Source organism: Pristiophorus japonicus, unplaced genomic scaffold (genome assembly GCF_044704955.1).
Source record: "Pristiophorus japonicus isolate sPriJap1 unplaced genomic scaffold, sPriJap1.hap1 HAP1_SCAFFOLD_134, whole genome shotgun sequence".
In the NCBI taxonomy this organism is placed as follows: Eukaryota; Metazoa; Chordata; class Chondrichthyes; family Pristiophoridae; genus Pristiophorus; species Pristiophorus japonicus.
In genome coordinates this window covers 1,773,710-1,792,526 of record NW_027251008.1, presented here as the reverse complement: position 1 = coordinate 1,792,526, position 18,817 = coordinate 1,773,710, and positions in this window count along the sequence as shown.

Here is an 18,817-nt window from a genome sequence, read left to right as displayed (position 1 = left end):
AAACCTGAGGACTGGGAGAAATTTAGAATTCATCGAGGAAGACACATCGTTCAATGAGCTGGGGGAAAATAGGGTATGAGAGGAAGCTTTCCATGAACATAAAAACTGACTGCAAAAGCTTCAACAGATATGTGAGGAGAAAAAAGATAAGTGAAGACAAACGCAGGTCCCTTGCAGTCAGATTCAGGTGAATTTATAATGGGGCTCAAAGAAATGGCAGACCAGTTGACCAAATATTTTCATATTGTCTTCAGGAAGGAAGACGCAAATAATCTTTCGGAGGTCCTAGGGGACCGAGTGTCTAGCGGCAAGGAGGAATTGAATGATATCCTTATGGGCGGCAAATTGTTTGAGGGAAATTGAAGGCTTGAACGCGGATAAATCCCCGGGGACTGATAGTCTGCATCACAGAGAACATAAGGACGTGGCCATAGAAATAGTGGATGTATTGGTGATCATTTTCCAACGGTCTATCGACTCTGGATCAATTCCTATGGACTGGATGGAAGGTAATGTAAAACCACTTTTGAAAAATGGAGAGAGAGAGAGAAAACGAATAATTATAGACTGGTTAGATTGACATCAGTTTTGGGGAAAATGTTGGAATCAATTATTAACGATGAAATACAGCGTTTTTGGAAAGCAGTGACAGGATTGGTCCACGTCAACGCAAATTTATGAAAGGGAAATCATGCTTGACAAATCTTCCCGCATTTTATATGGATGTATCTTGTAGAATAACCAAGGGAAAACCAGTGGAAGTGGTGTATTTGGGCTTTCAAAAGGTTTTTGACAAGGTCCCACACAAAAAATTGGTGTGCAAAATTAAAGGACATTGTATTGGGAATAATGTACTGACGTGGATAGAGAACTGGTGGGCACACAGGAAGCAGAGAGTCGGGTTAACGGGTCCTTTTCAGTATTACTGGCGGTGATTCGTGGGGTGCCGCAAAACAAGGTTCTGGGACCCCAGCTTTTTTAATATATATTACTGATTTAGATCTAGGAATTGAGTGTAATAACTCAAAGTTTGCAGATGACACTAAACTGGGTGGTGGTGTGAGCTGCGAGGAGGAAGCTAAGAGGCTGCAGTGTGATTGGACAGGATTGCTGAGTGGCACATGCAGTGTTATGTGCATAAATGTGAGGCTATCCACTTTGGGGGCAAAACACGAAGGCAAAATATTATCTGAATGGCGGCAGATTAGGAAAAGGGGTGGTGCAACGAGACGTGGGTGTCATGGTACATCACTCATTGAAAGCTGGCATGCAGGTACAGCAGGCAGTGAAGAAGGCAAATGGTATGTTGACCTTCATAGCTTGGGATTTGAGTATAGGAGTAGGGAGGTCTTTCTGCAGATATACAGGGCCTTGGTGATGCCTCACCTGGAATATTTTATTCAGTTTTGGTTTCCTAATATGAGGAAAGACATGCTTGCTCTTGTGCGAGTGCAGCCAAGATTTACCAGACTGATTGCTGGGATGGCTGGACTCACCTATGAGGAGAGAGTGGATCGGCTTGGACTTTATTCACTGGAGTTTAGAAGGATGAGACGGCAGTTCATAAAAACATATACAATTCTGACGGGACAGGACAGGTTAGATACAGGAAGAATGTTCCCGATGTGGGGAGTCCAGAACCATGGGACACAATCTAAGGATAAGGGGTAAGCCATTTAGGAGTGAGAGGAGGAGAAATTGCGTCACTCAGAGAGTTGTTTACCTTTGGAATTCCCTAAAGCAGAGATTTGTTGATGCCAGTTCGTTGGATATATTCAAGAGGGAGTTAGATATGGCCCGTACTGATGTGAATGATCCGACATATCCTTAATAAATGGTGGGCAGGCTCGAATGGACGAATGGACGACTCCTGCACCTATTTTCTATGTTTTTATGTTTCTATGTGCATGGAATCTGGGTACTTGTTTTCCATACCTAATTGCCCTTGAGAATATGGCGCTGTGCCGTTTCTCGCTGAAGACTTCAAACCCCTCCGTACTTATTCAACAGCTAGAACCTGGTTGTTGGTGTATTGGCGAGGAGCGAGAGAGAGACTGGTTGTTTAGAGGTTTGGCGTGTAGCGAGAACCTTGAAGTTGGGCCGGGGTAAAGAGGTCAAGGTTGTTGGGAGGCGGGTAGAGAGAGCCTGGTTGTTGGGCGAGGGAGGGTAGAGAGATCCTGCTTCTGTCGGGGGTGCGGGAAATGGGAGTATGGTTCTTGCGGGGGGAGAGTGCCGGGTAGTTGGGGATAGGGGCAGAGAGCGAATATGGTTGTAGAAACATAGAAACATTGAAATTTAAAGCGCAGAAGGAGGCCGATTTGGCCCAGCGTCTCCATGCTGGCCAAATAAAAGCCACACGGCCCTTGGTCAGCAGCCCTGAAAGTTCTCCATAAACGTAAGAACAATGGCGGAAATGTAAAGAGCACCAGTACAACCAGTCCACCACACACAACTGCAAAACCCCTGACACTGAAACATTCTACACTCCACCCCAACCGGAGAAATGGGATCCCTGGAAGATGCAAAAGTCAGTAAGAAACCAGGCCAATATCGCGAAAAGTACTCTCCGACACATCCAGGTGATCTAAACAATGCAGGAGATCACCCTGGTCGTATTCGCTTCCCTGCAGTACATACCATTATAGCTGCCAGGTTACAATGGTTATCCAGGCCACGAGTTCAGGAGTTCGGGCAGCGTTGAGGAAGAGGCGACAGTCCGTGGTCGGAAACCTATAAAAATGCCGCGAGATCAGGAGTTCCCGCAGCGTCGAGGAGGAGGCGACAATCCGGGGTCAGAGGCCTATAAAAAGGCCGTGAGTTCAGGAGTTCACGCAGCTTCGAGGAGGAGGCAAACTTGTGCAGCGACAGGGAGAAGGCAAAAAAGTAGAAAGAAATAGAAAGCTGACGTCACAGCCAAGGGTTACCTGATTGGCTGGTGATTGGTGAGTAGCTTTTCATTTTTTTCTTCTATATCAGTGAGTAAACTTTAGCATTGGTGTTGCCAATTTAAGTGTATCTAAGGGTTAAATTATGACAGGAGAGCTCGGTCGGGTGTTATGCTCCTCCTGTACCATGTGGGAACTCAGGGACACTTCCGGTGTCCCTGACGACTACGTGTGTGGAAAGTGTATCCGCCTCCAGCTCCTGACGGTCCTCGCTGCGGAATTGGAGCTTAGGGTGGATTTACTCTGGAGCATCCACGATGCTGAGAATGACGTGAGTAGCACGTGTAGCGAGTTGGTCTTACCGCAGATGAATGGTCCAGAGCCAGATAGGGAATGGAAGACCAGCAGCAAGAGCAGTGCAAGGAAGTTAGGGCAGGGGTCCCCTGCGGTCATCCCCCTGCAAAACAGTACACCGCTTTGAGTACTTTTGAGGGGAATGCTTCATCAGGGGAGGGCAGCAGCAGCCAAGTTCATGGCACCGTGACTGGCTCTGCTGCACAGGACGGCAGGAAAAAGAGTGGGAGAGCGATAGTGATAGGGGATTTGATTTTAAGGGGAATAGATAGGCATTTCTGCGGCTGCAACCGAGACTCCAGTATGGTATGTTGCCTCCCTGGTGCAAGGGTCAAGGATGTCTCGGAACAGGTGCAGGGCATTCTGAAAAGGGAGGGTGAACAGCCAGTTGTCGTGGTACACATTGGTCCAAACGATATAGGTAAAAAAAATGGATCAGGTCCTACAAGACGAAATTAAGGAGATCGGAGCTGAATTAAAACGTAGGACCTCAAAAGTGGCAATCTCAGGATTGCTATCAGTGCCACGTGCAAGTCAGAGCAGGAATCGCAGGATAGCTCAGATGAATACGTGGCTTGCGCAGTGGTGCAGCATGGAGAGATTCAAATTCCTGGCGCTTTGGAACCGGTTCTGGGGGAGGAGGGACCAGTACAAACCGGACCGTCTGCACCTGGGCAGGACTGGAACCAATGTCCTCGGAGGAGTGTTTGCACGTGCTATTGGGGATGAGTGAAACTAATATGGCAGGGGGATGGGAACCAATATAGGGAGACAGAGGGAAACAAAATGGAGACAGAAGCAAAAGACAGAAAGGAGATGAGTAAAAGTGGAGGGCAAAGAAACTCAAGGCAAAAAACAAAAATGGCCACTGTACAGCATAATTCTAAATGGTCAATGTGTAATAAAAAGACAAGCATGAAAGCTCGGTGCCTCAATGCAAGGAGTATTCGGAACACAGGAGAGGGCTCTGAGCTAGTTAGAGTGGGTGAGAGCTCAGATGAACAGGACCCCAATGAAGAATGCAAAAGGCAGGAGGCAACAGAGCAGAGCAACACTGGGGTAAGTGTAAACCACAAGGTGAGAGGAAGGGACAATATGTATAAATGTCAGGGGCTGCAGGAGGGGTCAAAACTAAAAATCATGGTTTAAAAACTAGTATTAAAACAATCTACCTAAACGCACACAGCATTCGAAACAAAAGAAATGAGTTGACGGCAGAAATCATTACAAATGGGTATGATTTGGTCGCCATTACACAAACGTGGTAACAGGTTGGTCGAGACTGGGAATTAAACATATAAGTGTATCTGACAATTCGGAAAGCAATAAAAGAAGGGAAAGGAGGTGGGGTAGCTCTGGTAATAAAGGATTGAGCAGACTGGGACTTTACTCGTAGCAGTTCAGAAGGATGAAGAGTAATCTTATCGAAATATTTAAAATAATGAAAGGGATGAAAAGATCGAAGCAGAGAGGTTGTTTCCACTGGTCGGGAAGACGAGAACTAGGGGGCACAGACTCAAAATACGGGGGAGCCAATTTAAAACCGAGTTGAGAAGGAATTTCTTCTCCCAGAGAGTTGTGAATCTGTGGAATTCTCTGCCCAAGGAAGCAGTTGAGGCCAGCTCATTGAATGTATTCATATCCCAGATAGATAGATTTTTAACCAATAAGGGAATTAAGGGTTACGGGGTGCGGGCGGGTAAGTGGAGCTGAGTCCACGGCCAGATCAGCCGATCAGCCATGAACTTGTTGAATGGCGGAGCAGGCGCGAAGGGCTAGATGGCCTACTCCTGTTCCTAATTCTTATGTTCTTGTGTTCTTATGATATCAGGGCAGTTGTGAGAGACGCTATTGGCTCTAATGAACAAATTGTTGAATCATTTTGGGTGGAGATTAGAGATAGTAACGGGAAAAAGTCACTGGTGGTCGTAGTGTATTGGCGCCCAAATAATAACTTAACGGTGGGGTGGGCAATAATCAAGGATATAATGGAGGCATGTGGAAAAGGACCGGCAGTAATCATGGAGCATTTTAACCTACATATCGATTGGTCATATCAAATCGCACGGGGGAGCCTTGAGGAGGAATTAATTGAATGCATACGGGATTGTTACCTAGAACAGCATGCTAGAGAACCTACAAGGGAGCAAGCTATCTTCGATCTGGTCCTGTGTAATGAGACAGGAATAATAAACGATCTCCTAGTAAAAGGTCCTTTCGGAATCAGTGATCACAGCATGGTTGAATATGTAAGACAGATTGAGGGCGAGGAAGTAGTCCCTCAAACCAGCGTACTTTGCTTAAACAAAGGGGATTACAGTGATCTGAGGGCAGAGTTGCCTAAAGTAGACTGGAAACACAGACGAAACGGTGGAACAATTGAGGAACAGTGGAGGACTTTTAAGGAGCTCTTTCATAGTGTTCAAAAAAAATATATTCCAGTGAAAAACATGGGTGGTAAGAGAAGGGCTAACCAGCCATGGATAACAAAGTAAATAAAGGAGAGTATCAAATTAAAAACCAATGCGTATAAGGTGGCTAAGTTTAGTAGGAAACTAGAAGATTGGGAAAATTTTAAACAACAGCAAAGAATGATTAAGCAAACAAAAAATAAAGGAAAGATAGATTATGAAAGTAAACTTGCGCAAAACATGAAATCAGACAGCCCTGCTAGCCTGCACCGCCATTCAATGAGATCATGGCTGAACATGTAAATTCAGTACCCCCTTCCTGCTTTCTCGCCATACCCCTTGATCCCCCTTGTAGTAACGACTTCATCTAACTCCCTTTTGAATATATTTAGTGAATTGTCCTCAACTACTTTCTTTGGTAGAGAATTCCACAGTTTCACCACTCTTTGGGTGAAGAAGTTTCTCCTCATCTCAGTCCTAAATGGCTTAACCCTTAGCCTTAGTTTGTGACCCCTGGTTCTGGACTTCCCCAACATTGGGAACATACTTCCTGCATCCGACCTGTCTAAACCCGTCAGAATTTTAAACGTTTCTATGAGGTCCCCTCTCATTCTTCTGAACTCCAGTGAATACAAGCCCAGTTGATCCAGTATTTATTGATAGTAAAAGGTAGATAGTAAAAGCTTTTACCGATATATAAAACGGAAAAGCGTGAGTAAAGTAAATGTTGGTCCCTAAGAAGATGAGAAGTGGGATTTAATAATATGAAATGTGGAAATAGCTGAGAAATTAAACAATTATTAACTTCGGTCTTCACTGTGGATGACACAAAAACCATGCCAAAAATTGCTGGTCACGGGAATGTGGGAAGGGAGGACTTGGAGACCATGACTATGACTAGGGGGTAGTGCTGGATAGGCTAATGAGACTCAAGGTAGACAAGTCCTCTGGTCCTGATGAAATGCATCCCAGGGTATTTAAAGAGATGGCGGAAGTTATTGCAGATGCATTCGTTATAAACTACCAACATTCTCTGGACTCTGGGGAGGTACGATCGGATTGGAAAGCAGCTAATGAAACGCCTCTGTTCAAAAAAGTGGGCAGACAAAAGGCAGGTAACTTTCGGCCTGGTTAGTTTAACATCTGTAGTGGGGAAATTGCTTGAAGCTATCATTAAGGAATAAATAGCGAGGCATTTAGATAGGAATAGTGCAACCAAGCAGATGCGACATGGATTCATGAAGGGGAAATCATGTTTAACTAATTTACTGGAATTCTTTGAGGACATAACGAGCATGGTGGATAGAGGCGTACAGATGGATGTGGTGTATTTAGATTTCCAAAAGGCATTCGGTAAGGTGCCACACAAAAGGTAACTGCAGAAGATAAAGTTACGTGGAGTCAGAGGAAATGTATTAGCATGGATAGAGAATTGGCTGGCGAACAGAAAGCAGAGAATCGGGATAAATGGATCCTTTTCGGTTTGGACATCGGTGGTTAGTGGTGTGCCACAGAGATCGGTGCTGGGACCACAACTGCTTACAATATAGATAGATGACCTGGAAGAGGGGACAGAGTGTAGTTTAACAGAATTTGCAGATGACACAAAGATTAGTGGGACAGCGGGTTGTGTAGAGGACACAGAGCGGCTTCAAAGAGATTTAGATAGGTTAAGCAAATGGGCTAAGTTTTGGCAGATAGAATACAATGTCGGAAAATGTGAGGTCATCCACCTTGGAAAAAAAACAGAAAAAGGAAATATTATTGAATGGGCAGAAATTACAACATGCTGCGGTGCAGAGGGACCTGGGTTTCCTTGTGCATGAATCCCAAAAAGTTAGTTTGCAAGTGCAGCAGGTAATCAGGAAGGCAAATGGAATGTTGGACTTCATTGCGAGAGGGAAGGAATACAAAAGCAGGGAGGACTTGTGCAACTGTGCAGGGTATTGGCGAGGCCGCACCTGGAGTATTGCATGCAGTTTGCGTCACCTTACTTAAGGAAGGATATAATAGCTTTGGATGGGGGTACAGAGACGATTCACTAAGCTGATTCCGGAGATAAGGGGCTTACCTTATGATGATAGATTGAGTAGACTTGGTCTTTACTCGTTGGAGTTCAGAAGGATGAGGGGTGATCTTTTTGAAACATTTAAAATAATGAAAGGGATAGACAAGATAGAGGCAGAGAGGCTGTTTCCACTGGTCGGGGAGACTAGAACTAGGCGGCACAGCCTCAAAATACGTGGGAGCCAATTTAAAACCGAGTTGAGAAGGAATTTCTTCTCCCTATGTTTGGTATGCTGGTTTGTGGTCGAACTTGCTCGCTCTCCATGTGAATTTGAAATTCAACCCTGCTCTGATCACTCATCCCAAGGGGATTCTTTATTTTGAAATTCTTCATTAATCCTGTCTGATTTCACAGGACCTGATGTAAGATAGCATTTAGAGGCAACTCATTCAGAAGATTTTGAGCAGTCGCAGAAATTGGTGACTTCATTGACATGTAAAAGATCATTGTTGTTATTTACAGTCAGAGAAAAATTTGTCAAAGGAATTTTTTGCAGAAAATGGATTCAGCATTTGAGCTGCTCGCTGAACACTTCTCTCTGTGTGCTGATCAAATTTACATGAGCAATGAACATTTGAAAGAAGTCACCTGAAAACAGACTGTTTATAAAATCAAATCGGGGATAAAATGTCTCAATGATTACATTTTCAAGAATTATTAAAGTTCAGATGTTGAAGTTTTGTCTGTCTCTCGGTGACCATGTTAACAGGTCTTTCATTCATCTAAACAAAGCTATCGGCTAAAATCAGCAGTTCAGCGCCACATTTCAAGCCGTGAAGCAACTGATTAATAATTCACTCTTCCCGAGTTCTAGAGCTCAGAGGGTGATTCTCCATCCCTCGGAGACAAGATACGACGGACCTTGTTCAAACCTCCCCATACACTGAGCAGAGGCTCAGGAGACTCCGGGCGGAGATGATATACCGGTCACTGGGCCTTCCTGATGCATTGAACAAGCGCCTGGTGTGAACATTTCTGAAGTAATAATTTGCAACTGCATATTCCACCGTCAGTAATGCTGAGCGTTCTAAAGTGCCGTAATCAGGTCGCTGTCTCCTCCAGAGTATTTGGTTTGAATCGCACTTCCGAAATTTATTATTTTTAATTAAGAACTCATTTTTTTTGACAACATTGTGAAATGCTACGTTTCTTCCATGTAATTTAATAAAATCAATTTACTCTACTTAACAAGGGTGATATCAAAGTTACTTCTCAAACCGGGAATGGAACCCAGTTGCTGTTGTGGTATGAATGGTTGTGTGATTCACGATAGGTGTGCTTTAAAAATCTCGCACTGCTACGTTAAGCACAATTGTTTCGGTGTCAAAGAAGGGGAGTGGAAATGACAACAAAAACGCCAGGCAGCGCACGCAGTGCGACTGGTTCGAACTTCTGAAGAACTTTGTGCTGCGAAGGAACCGCTGAGCTAAAGCTGGCGCTGATCACAAGGCGAGAAACAACTCAATATAAGCAATGAGCTCAGAAATATCAGGAGCAGTGCAGTGCAGTCAATGTCAAAACCCTCCTTTGTCATTCAACAGAGGAAGAAGACACATGGACGGGAGTCACACACCACAAAGTTTAATTAAAGGCAAAATACAAGGCACACTTATTCTCGAAACCGTTTCACGGTAACATTTTTCCACGTTATTTAAAATCTTATTGCTTTGAAACTGAAAATGAGGACCATGGGATTTTGTCTCCATTACTGATTCTAATTTTTATGCATGGCAGCAGTAACTTGGCCTGTTAAATTTGAAAATATTGCCCAGATTTTTGTATCACCATAAATGAACATTTTGAGCCATTCTCTGAAAAGGCAGTGTTTTTTAAATATTAGTTCATGGCATGTGGGAGTCGCAGGCTGAGCCAGCATTTATTGCCCATCCCTTATTGCCCTTGAGAAGGTGATGGTGGGCCGCCTGCTTGAACCGCTGAAATTTGTGTGGTGAATGTGCTCCTGCAGTGCTGTTAGGGAGGGATTTCCAGGGTTTATGACCGATGCAGGATGAAGGAATGTTGATATACTTCCAAGTCAGGATCGCATTTTACTTGCGGGAGGGGGCCCGGGGCTTTCTACATCATGGTGTTAAATTGAACCTGCTGCCTTTTACCTGCTAAGGGGTACAGCTCGCGGGTTTGGGAGGTGCATCCGAACAAACCTTCGTGAGTAGCCGCAGTGCATCTTGCAGATGGCAAACACTGCAGCCACGTTACGTCGGTGATAGAGTAAGCGAAAGTTTAAGGTGGTGGGTGGTGTACCAATCACGCTGTTGCTTTGCCCTAAATGTTGTCGAGCTTCTGGAGTGTAATTGAAGCTGCACTCATTGAGGCAAGTGGAGAATATTCCGCCAAGATGCTGACTTGTGCATTGTAGCTGGTGGGAAGACTTTGAGAGTCAGGAGATGAGACATTCGCCGCAGAATACCCAGCCTCCGACCTGCTCTTGCTGCCACACTATTTAAGTGACTGGTCCAGTCAAGTTTCTGGTCAAAGATGAGCCACAGGATGAAGATAGTGGGGGATTCTTTGATGGTAATGCAGTTGAATGCCACGGAGCGTTCGTCAAACCCTTGCGTCTCGTAGATAGGCATTGCCAAGCAACTGCATGGCGCGAATGTTACATGCCACTTATCAGCTGAAGCCTAAATGTCGTTCAGGTTTTGTTGCATGTGGGAAGGGGCTGCTTCATTATCAGCGGAGCTATGAGTGGTACTGAGCTCTGTGCAATCTTCAGTGAACATAGCCACTTCTGACTTCATGTAGCAGGGACGATCATTGATGAAGGAGCTGAAGAGGGTTCCGCATAGGACACTGCCCGAAGGAACTCTTTCAGCAATGTATTGGGGCTGGGATGGTTGATTTCCAACAACCACAACCATCGTCTTCTCTGCTTGGTATCACTCCAGCCAGTGGAAAGTCTCCCCGGTGATTCCCATTGGCATCAATGTGATAGTCATTCATTCTTTTGAATAGACTCGTCGACTGCTTCAACCTCACAAGCCACCGAGTTGTCTGCACTCCTCAAATTCTGCGCTCTTGAGCTTCACCAATTATACCTTCTCAACAATTAATGGGCGTGCCTTCAGCTGCCTGGGCCAGAAGATCTGGAATTACCACCCTAAACCTCTCTGCCTCTCTAACTTTCTCGATTTTCTGAAGTCCGCTGGAAGCTGGTGATGAAAGCGGGCGTGAGAGGGAGACTGATAGGTGAGCGCTGCTTCTGATGGTGTGTGGTTCCCGGTGCATTTGGGCGAGGATTGTCACATATTTTTATTCCACATATGCAGCATAAATAAATCTGTGTTTGAGGAACCTTCATGTGTACAAACATCCGCTGCCGGCATCTTCGACCTCATGATGCAACGGTAGCTTGTCTGACTCCAGATGAGAAGGCTGCAGATTTAAATCACGTCGGGTTCACGTTTCGTTTCGATATTGTGCTTCCAGAATTTATATTTTCTTTGCTGTTTCACATTAACCTAACCCTTGCGCTAATGTCCGTCTTACTGTTTCCAAAATGGCAAGTACACGTTAAAATGAACATTCTGAATCAGACGCATCAAGTAAAGTGAAATTATTTTGAAATGACTTTGAAATGATTTGATTTTTAATATAACATAAGAACGTAGGATTTAAGCCCCTCGAGCCTGATCCGCCATTCAATAAGATCATGATTGATCAGATATTGGCCTCAGCTCCACTATCCTGCCGGCTCCCCATAATGCTTACATTTGAAACATCTGATTATCTCCACCATAAATAGAAACAATGACCCAGCCTCCACAGCTGTCTGGGGTGCAGGATTCCAAAGGTTCACTACCCTCTGAGATCACAAATTCCTGCTCATTTCCGTTTTGAATGGGCGACCCCTTAGTCTGAAACTATGCCCCCTAGTTCTAGACCCCCCCCCCGCGATCGGAAACTTCCTGTTTGCATCTACCCTCTCAAGCCCACTCAGAGACTTAGGAGATTCGAAAAGTACACCTCTCATTCTTCTAATCGCCAATAAATTTAGGCACAATCTGCTCAACCTTTCTTCATAAGATAACCTCATGTACCTTATCTGACATGCCTCTAATGCAAGTATATCCCTCCTTCATAAGGAGACCAAAACTGTGCGCAGTATTCCAGCTGTGGTCATCAAGTCATAGAAATTTGCAGCACAGATGGAGGCCTATTGTCCCATCGTGTCCGCACAAGCCAACCAAGAGCTATTCATCCGAATCCCTTATTCTGAAACTATGCCCCCTAGTTCTAGACCCCCTCGCGATCGGAAACTTCCAGTTTGCATCTACCCTCTCAAGCCCCCTCAGAGACTTAGGAGATTCCAAAAGTACACCACTCATTCTTCTAATCGCCAATAAATTTAGGCACAATCTGCTCAACCTTTCTTCATAAGATAACCTCATGTACCTTATCTGACACGCCTCTAATGCACGTATTACCCTCCTTCATAAGGAGACAAAAACTGTGCGCAGTATTCCAGGTGTGGTCATCGAGTCATAGAAATTTGCAGCACAGATCGAGGCCGTTTTGTCCCATCGTGTCCGCACCAGCCAACCAAGAGCTATTCAGCCGAATCCCACTTTCCAGTTGTTGGTCCGAAGTCTTTTCGGTTCTTTCATTTTAATTGCACGTCCAAGTATTTTTAAATGTGGTGAGGCTTTCTGCCTGCACCAACATTTCAGACAGTGAGCTCTAGATATGCGCCACCCACTAGGTGATGATATTTAACTTCATATCTCAACTAAACCGCGCCCAATTACTTTAAATCTGTGTCCCTGGTTGTTGGTCACGTGGCAAATGGAAACTGGTCCTTCCAATCCAATCTATCCAGGATCTTCATAATTTTGTACACCCCAATCAGATCTCTCACTCAGCCATCTCTTTTCCAAAATAATAAAAGAAAATGTTGTCAATACTCAGCATTACAGGCAGTTAATATGGAGAAAAAAAGGAGAGTTATTGTTTCAGGTCGGTCACCTTTCATCAAAACTGGAAAATGTTAACGATAGAACAGATTTCAATCAGGTGCAGAGGCAGGGAATGTTGGGAGGGGAGGAAAGATCAAAAGGGAAGGTCTGTGCTTTGGTGGAAGGCAGGAGCGGTTAAATCCTGCCTCGACACCTGGTTAAAATCTGTTACATCTCGAACGTCTTCCAGTTCTGACGAAAGGTCACAGACCGATACTCTGTTTTTCTCTCCACAGAAGCTGCCTTATCTGCTGAGTAGTTCCAGCATTTTCGTTTAGGATTACAGCATTCTCTCTATTTCTCTCTATTTTGCAATTATGAACTAATTTATTTGGGATGTCTTTCCATTTTCCAAACAAGTTCGATTGTAATATGTAAATTATATTTTGTCTTAAACGTCCAGTAGAATGTTAATAGAAATACGAATTATGTAAATGTGTATAAACATGGCAGGCGGCTACGTTAGAAGATTCCACAATTGTTTATAGAGAAACATTCTAATTACTTTGATTAAACTGATAACATAACAATTTCGATTGGCTGTATATTTTTGAAATAGGAGATTAAAAACTGAGAGTATAATGATGTTTATGTCCCACTAATTAATTAGGAGTACCTCATTCATTCAGCGAAAAACATGAAAGAGAAATTCGTAAAATAATATCTTTACTACACCTTGTTAAAAAAATTTCTATGTTATTATGATTGGTTTCCCAACACAGGAAGAAAGATGCATCGTTATTTTCGTTAACCCATAGCGTTCCCTGCATTTTGTTTTTAATTCGTGAAGCACATTGTGTATGTTTTGATCTGCACTTGTGAATAATTGATTCATTTCTGACATGTTACATGTGGTGGTATTGGTACAAGAAAAACACGTTTATTAATGGAGGTGATTGCAGTTGGAAATTCGGGTCAGTTTTGTTCAATTCTCTTTAATAGCCTGAACTAATGAGCCACGGCATTTTTATTTGCGGGTTGGTTGTTTGCATTATGAATAATATTCTACTTACTTACGTGGACGTTCTGGATTTCAGCACCATACGAATGGCAATATCCCTGCTGCTTGTGCAGATATTGATACGGTGAATGAGGGATCGGGTTAATACATTGACAACTTTAAAATTAATACAATTTGCACGCATACATATGACCCTTTCAGAACTCCTTGGGCTTTTGGCTAGTTTGTCGATGCATAACCATGTAACTGAGTGACGTTTCTGAAGTATTACCGCATATTTTGCAGTTCGTATCGTTCCCACACATTTCTGATTAGTTATATTTTTAAACAGATTTATCTACATGACGAACTAAAAGCTATTAATTAATTATACTGCAACAAAACATGCATAATGGGCTTGTAAATAACAAATGATTTTCTTAATAGATAAGAGTGCGCTGGTACCTCTTGGAAGGAGGGCTAAAAACCCTACCTAACTCTTGAAAATAAGAGCATAGATATGTTGGAAGTGCAAAGGGACCTTAGGGGTACACATACAAAAGTCACTTTGCAGCAATGGAGGATAACAAAGCCATACACATGCAAATGTAGCACTGTAGTTCCTTTGGAGAGGATTAGAATTAAAAGGAGAGAAGTTATCTAAAACCTGTATCGAATCTTGTGTGATTGCCTAATGAGGTGAAATTGTGGTGTGCCGATATGTCATAACGCTAGATATGATTTCAAGTGGTTGCTGGTGCTGTCGTTGTGGAAAATGCTGTTGTAAATATTGTTGTTGTAAATTATGCCTTCGAGTGAAAAGCTCACACTAAAATAAGTTTCTGACCCGCACATTACAACAAAATATAGAGAGAACATTGGTGGGAAGTAGCTGAGTAGATTTGGAGGGGAGGAGCTGAGCATATTCGATTGGGAGGGAAGCAGCTGAGGGTAATATATGCGGTAAGGAGCAGCTGAGAATACTTGTTGGGGTGGGGAGTAGCTGAGGATATTGGGAGTGGTGAGGAGGAGCTGAGGATAATCGGTCGGACGGAGAGGGTCTGAGGACATTGGTTGGAGTGGGGAGGAGCTGAGGATATTGCGTGGGGTGTGGAAGAACTGAGGATATTGGGTGGGGTGGGGAGGAGCTGAAGATATTGTGCGGGATGGATAGCGTCTGAGGATTTTCTGTGGGATGGATCTGAGGATATTGGGTCCGGTGAGTAGGGTCGGAGGAAATTGGGGTGATGGAGAGGAGATAAGGATATTTGGTGCATTGTTAGATATGGAATGACACAAAGTGAGGCTGATGTAAATAGGGCGACGGTTCTTGTAGTTGCTATAAATAATATCTCCACCAACGTTCCTGAAAAGCAGCGGTACAAAGTGACATAACGTAAGAAATAGGAGAAGGAGTAGCCCAATTGGCTGCTCGAGCCTGCTCCGCTAATTAACCTTCCGAATTTCTCATCAAATTCCCAAACCTCACACAGCTATAGATGTCTGCCTTGACTGAACATTATTGCTTTTTAATCAATAAACAGTTGCTTTTCATCCTATATTGAAGACGGTTTTGTCTAAAGGAGATTCCCAGTCGACGATAGGAGACATGCAGCCTGTGCAGTTGTTGCAAGTGATCTTTATTGTACATGAATGCCAGATGATACACTTTCTTGGTAATCTGGATATATAAATGTAGAAATATCCAATTATTGTTGATGATGATACAGATTTTGAAAAGGCGTTTGACAAACTATCACTTTACAGACTAGTTCATAAATTTCTACCCCATAGGATTAAAAGGGCCCGGCCAGCATGGACATGAAAATGGCTGAGATATCGATAACAATGAGTATTGGTGACTGGTTGTTGTTCAGACTGAAGGGTTCTATACTGCTGTCCACCTCACGGATCGGAGACAGCAGGACTACTTCTTATACATTTATTCATCAACTACATTTGCGTATATAGGTATTATTTTATAGTTCATAGATGATACAACATGAAGAAGTGCAGTACACAATTCGGACAATAGTGATATACTGCAGGAGGTATTAGACAGACTGGTGAACATGAGAAAGATTAAGAAGATCATCGGTAAAAGGAACAATTAATTAACACTTTACAACTGATTCTAATTACTGCCTGTCAATTAATCGCCTCACATTATTAACTGCTATATAATTAGCTTTGGTGGAGCAGCTAAAAACAATGAACGCGCTTGTTTTCATGTTTAGAGGGATAGAATTATAAAAGATTGAGGGGGGCAAAGAGACGATTCAGTTGGCTGATTCCGGAGATGAGGAGGTTACCTTATGATGATAGATTGAGTAGACAGGGTCTTTACTTTGGAGTTCAGAAGGATGAGGGGTGAACATATAGAAACATTTGAAATAATGAAAGGGACAGATAAGATAGAGGGAGAGAGGTTGTTTCCAGTGGTCATGGCGGCAAGACCTAGGGGGCACAGCCTCAAAATACGGGGGAACCAATTTAAAACCGAGTTGAGAAGGAATTACTTCTCCAAAAGGGTTGTGAATCTGTGGAGTTCTCTGCCCGAGGAAGCAATTGCGGTTAGCTTACTGAATGAATTCATATCACAGATAGATAGACTTTTAATCAATAAGGGATTAAGGGTTATGGGGAGTGGGCGGGTAAGTGGAAATGAATCCACGGCCAGATCAAGCATGATCATTTTGAATGGCGGAGTCGGCTCGAGGGGCTAGATGACCTACTCATGTTCCTAATTCTTATGTTCTTATGTTATTATGGATCACTGTTATAAATCTTCAATAAAGTAACCGAGGTGCTCGTGAAGGTGCAAAGTGATTACCTGATATGCGACCAGAACTGAGGGGGTATATCGATCAGGAAATTTCGAAAAGGCTGGATCTTTTCCTTACCAAAGGGAAGACGGAGGGAAGATCAGATTTTGTTCTTTCTGAATATGAAAGGCTTGTATAGGATAGAGGGAGACAAGATGTTTCAACTTGCGGGAGAGACCAAATCTCAGCGTCGTAGATTTACGACAGCCAAGCTCCAAGTCAGCATCGGTTTGTGAAAGGGAAATCATGCTTGACAAATCTTCTGAAATCTTTTGAGGATGTTTCCAGTAGAGTGGACAAGGCAGAACCAGTTGATGTGGTGTATTTGGACTTTCAGAAGGCTTTCGACATGGTCCCACACACGCGATTACTGTGCAAAGTTAAAGCTCATGGGATTTGCGGTAGTGTGCCGACATGGATTGAGAACTGGTTGGCAAACAGGAAGCAAAGGGTAAGAGTAAATGGGTACTTTTCAGAATGGCAGGCAGTCACTCGTGGGGTACCGCAAGGTTCTGTGCTGGGGCCACAGCTGTTTACATTGTACATTAATGATTTAGGCGAGGGGATTTAATGTAGTATCTCCAAATTTGCAGATGACGCTACGTTGGGTGGCAGTGTGAGCTGTGAGGAGGATGGTATGAGGCTGCAGAGTGACTTGTATAGGTTTGCTGAGTGAGCAAATGCATGGCAGATGAAGTATAGTGTGGATAAATGTGAGGTTATCCACTTTGGTGGTAAAAACAGAGAGACAGACTATTATCTGAATGGTGACAGATTTGGAAAAGGGGAGGTGCAACGAGACCTGGGTGTCATGGTACATCAGTCATTGAAGGTTGGCATGCAGGTACAGCAGGCGGTTAAGAAAGCCAATGGCGTGTTGACCTTCATAGCGAGTGGATTTGAGTGCAGGGGCAGGGAGATGTTACTACAGTTGTACACCTGAGGCCACGCCTCGAGTATTCTGTACAGTTTTGGTCACCCAACATGAGGAACGATATTCTTGCTATTGACGGAATGCAGATAAGTTTCACCAGACTAATTCCCAGGATGGCCGGACTGACATATCAAGAAATACTGGATCAACTGGGCTTGTATTCACTGGATATCAGAAGAATGATAGGGGATACCATAGAAACGTTTAAAATTCTGACGTGTTTAGACAGGTTAGATGCAGGAAGAATGTTCCCAATCTTGTGGAATTCTAGAACCAGGGGTCACAGACTAAGAATAAGGGGTACGCCATTTAGGACCGAGATGAGGAGAAACTTCTTCACCCAGAGAGTGGTGAACCTGTGAAATTCTATACCTCAGAAAGTTGTTGAGGCCAATGCACTAAATATAGTCAAAAAGGTGTTAGTTGTAGTCCGTACTACGAGGGGGATCAAGGGGTATGGCGAGAAAGCAGGAATGGGGTACTGAAGTTACATGTTCAGCCATGAACACATTGAATGGCAGTGCAGGCTCGAAGGGCCGAATGGCCTGCTCCTGCACCTATTTTCTTGTTTCTGTTTTACTATTAATAAATTCAACAGGGAATACAAGGCATCTTAACACCGACGCACAAAATGAGGTTTTCGGATAGAATCTTGGTAAAATTTTAAATTTTAAGGAGTCTCTTAAAGGAGGAGGAAAGTTAGAAAGGAATGGATGTTTAGGGAGAGCACGCAGAGCTTTTTGGGGCCCAGGCAGCTGAAGGAGGAGGTGAGTTCGTGAGGTGGAGAGGTTTAGGAAGCGAATCCCAGAACTTGTAGCCCAGGCAGATGTCGGCGGATAGTTCGCGAGGTGGAAAGTTTTTGGGAGGGAGTCCCAGAGCTTGGGACCCAGGCAGCTGAAGGAGGAGGAGATTTCGCGAGGTGGAGACCTTTAGGGAGGGAATCCCAGAACTTGCAGCCCAGCAAGATGTAGGCGTAGAGTTAGCGATGTGGAGAGGTTCAGGGAGGGAGTCCCGGAGCTTGGGATCCAGGCAGCTGAAGGAATCGGAAATTTCGCGAGGTGGAAAGATTTAGGGAGGGAATCCCCGAACTTGGGGCCCAGGCAGCTGAAGGAGAAGAAGAGTTCGAGAGGTGGAAAGGTTTAGGGAGGACATCCCAGAGCTTGGGACCCAGGCATCAGAAAGCCCGTCTGCCTTTGGTGGAGCAGCTAAAATCGGAAGTCTGCAGCTAAATATTACATTTCTGGTCTGGAAACACTGGGGGGACCCGCCTCTGGGCTGCGCTCAGTTGTTCTGATTACAGAGTAATTGTATAATTGAGGTAACCCGTTATATCACCGCGCCCTTCAACTGCTCTCTGAACTTGGACTTGGTCACCCTGTAAATAAATGGGTTTGTGCAGCAACATAACTTCCACAGCATAATTC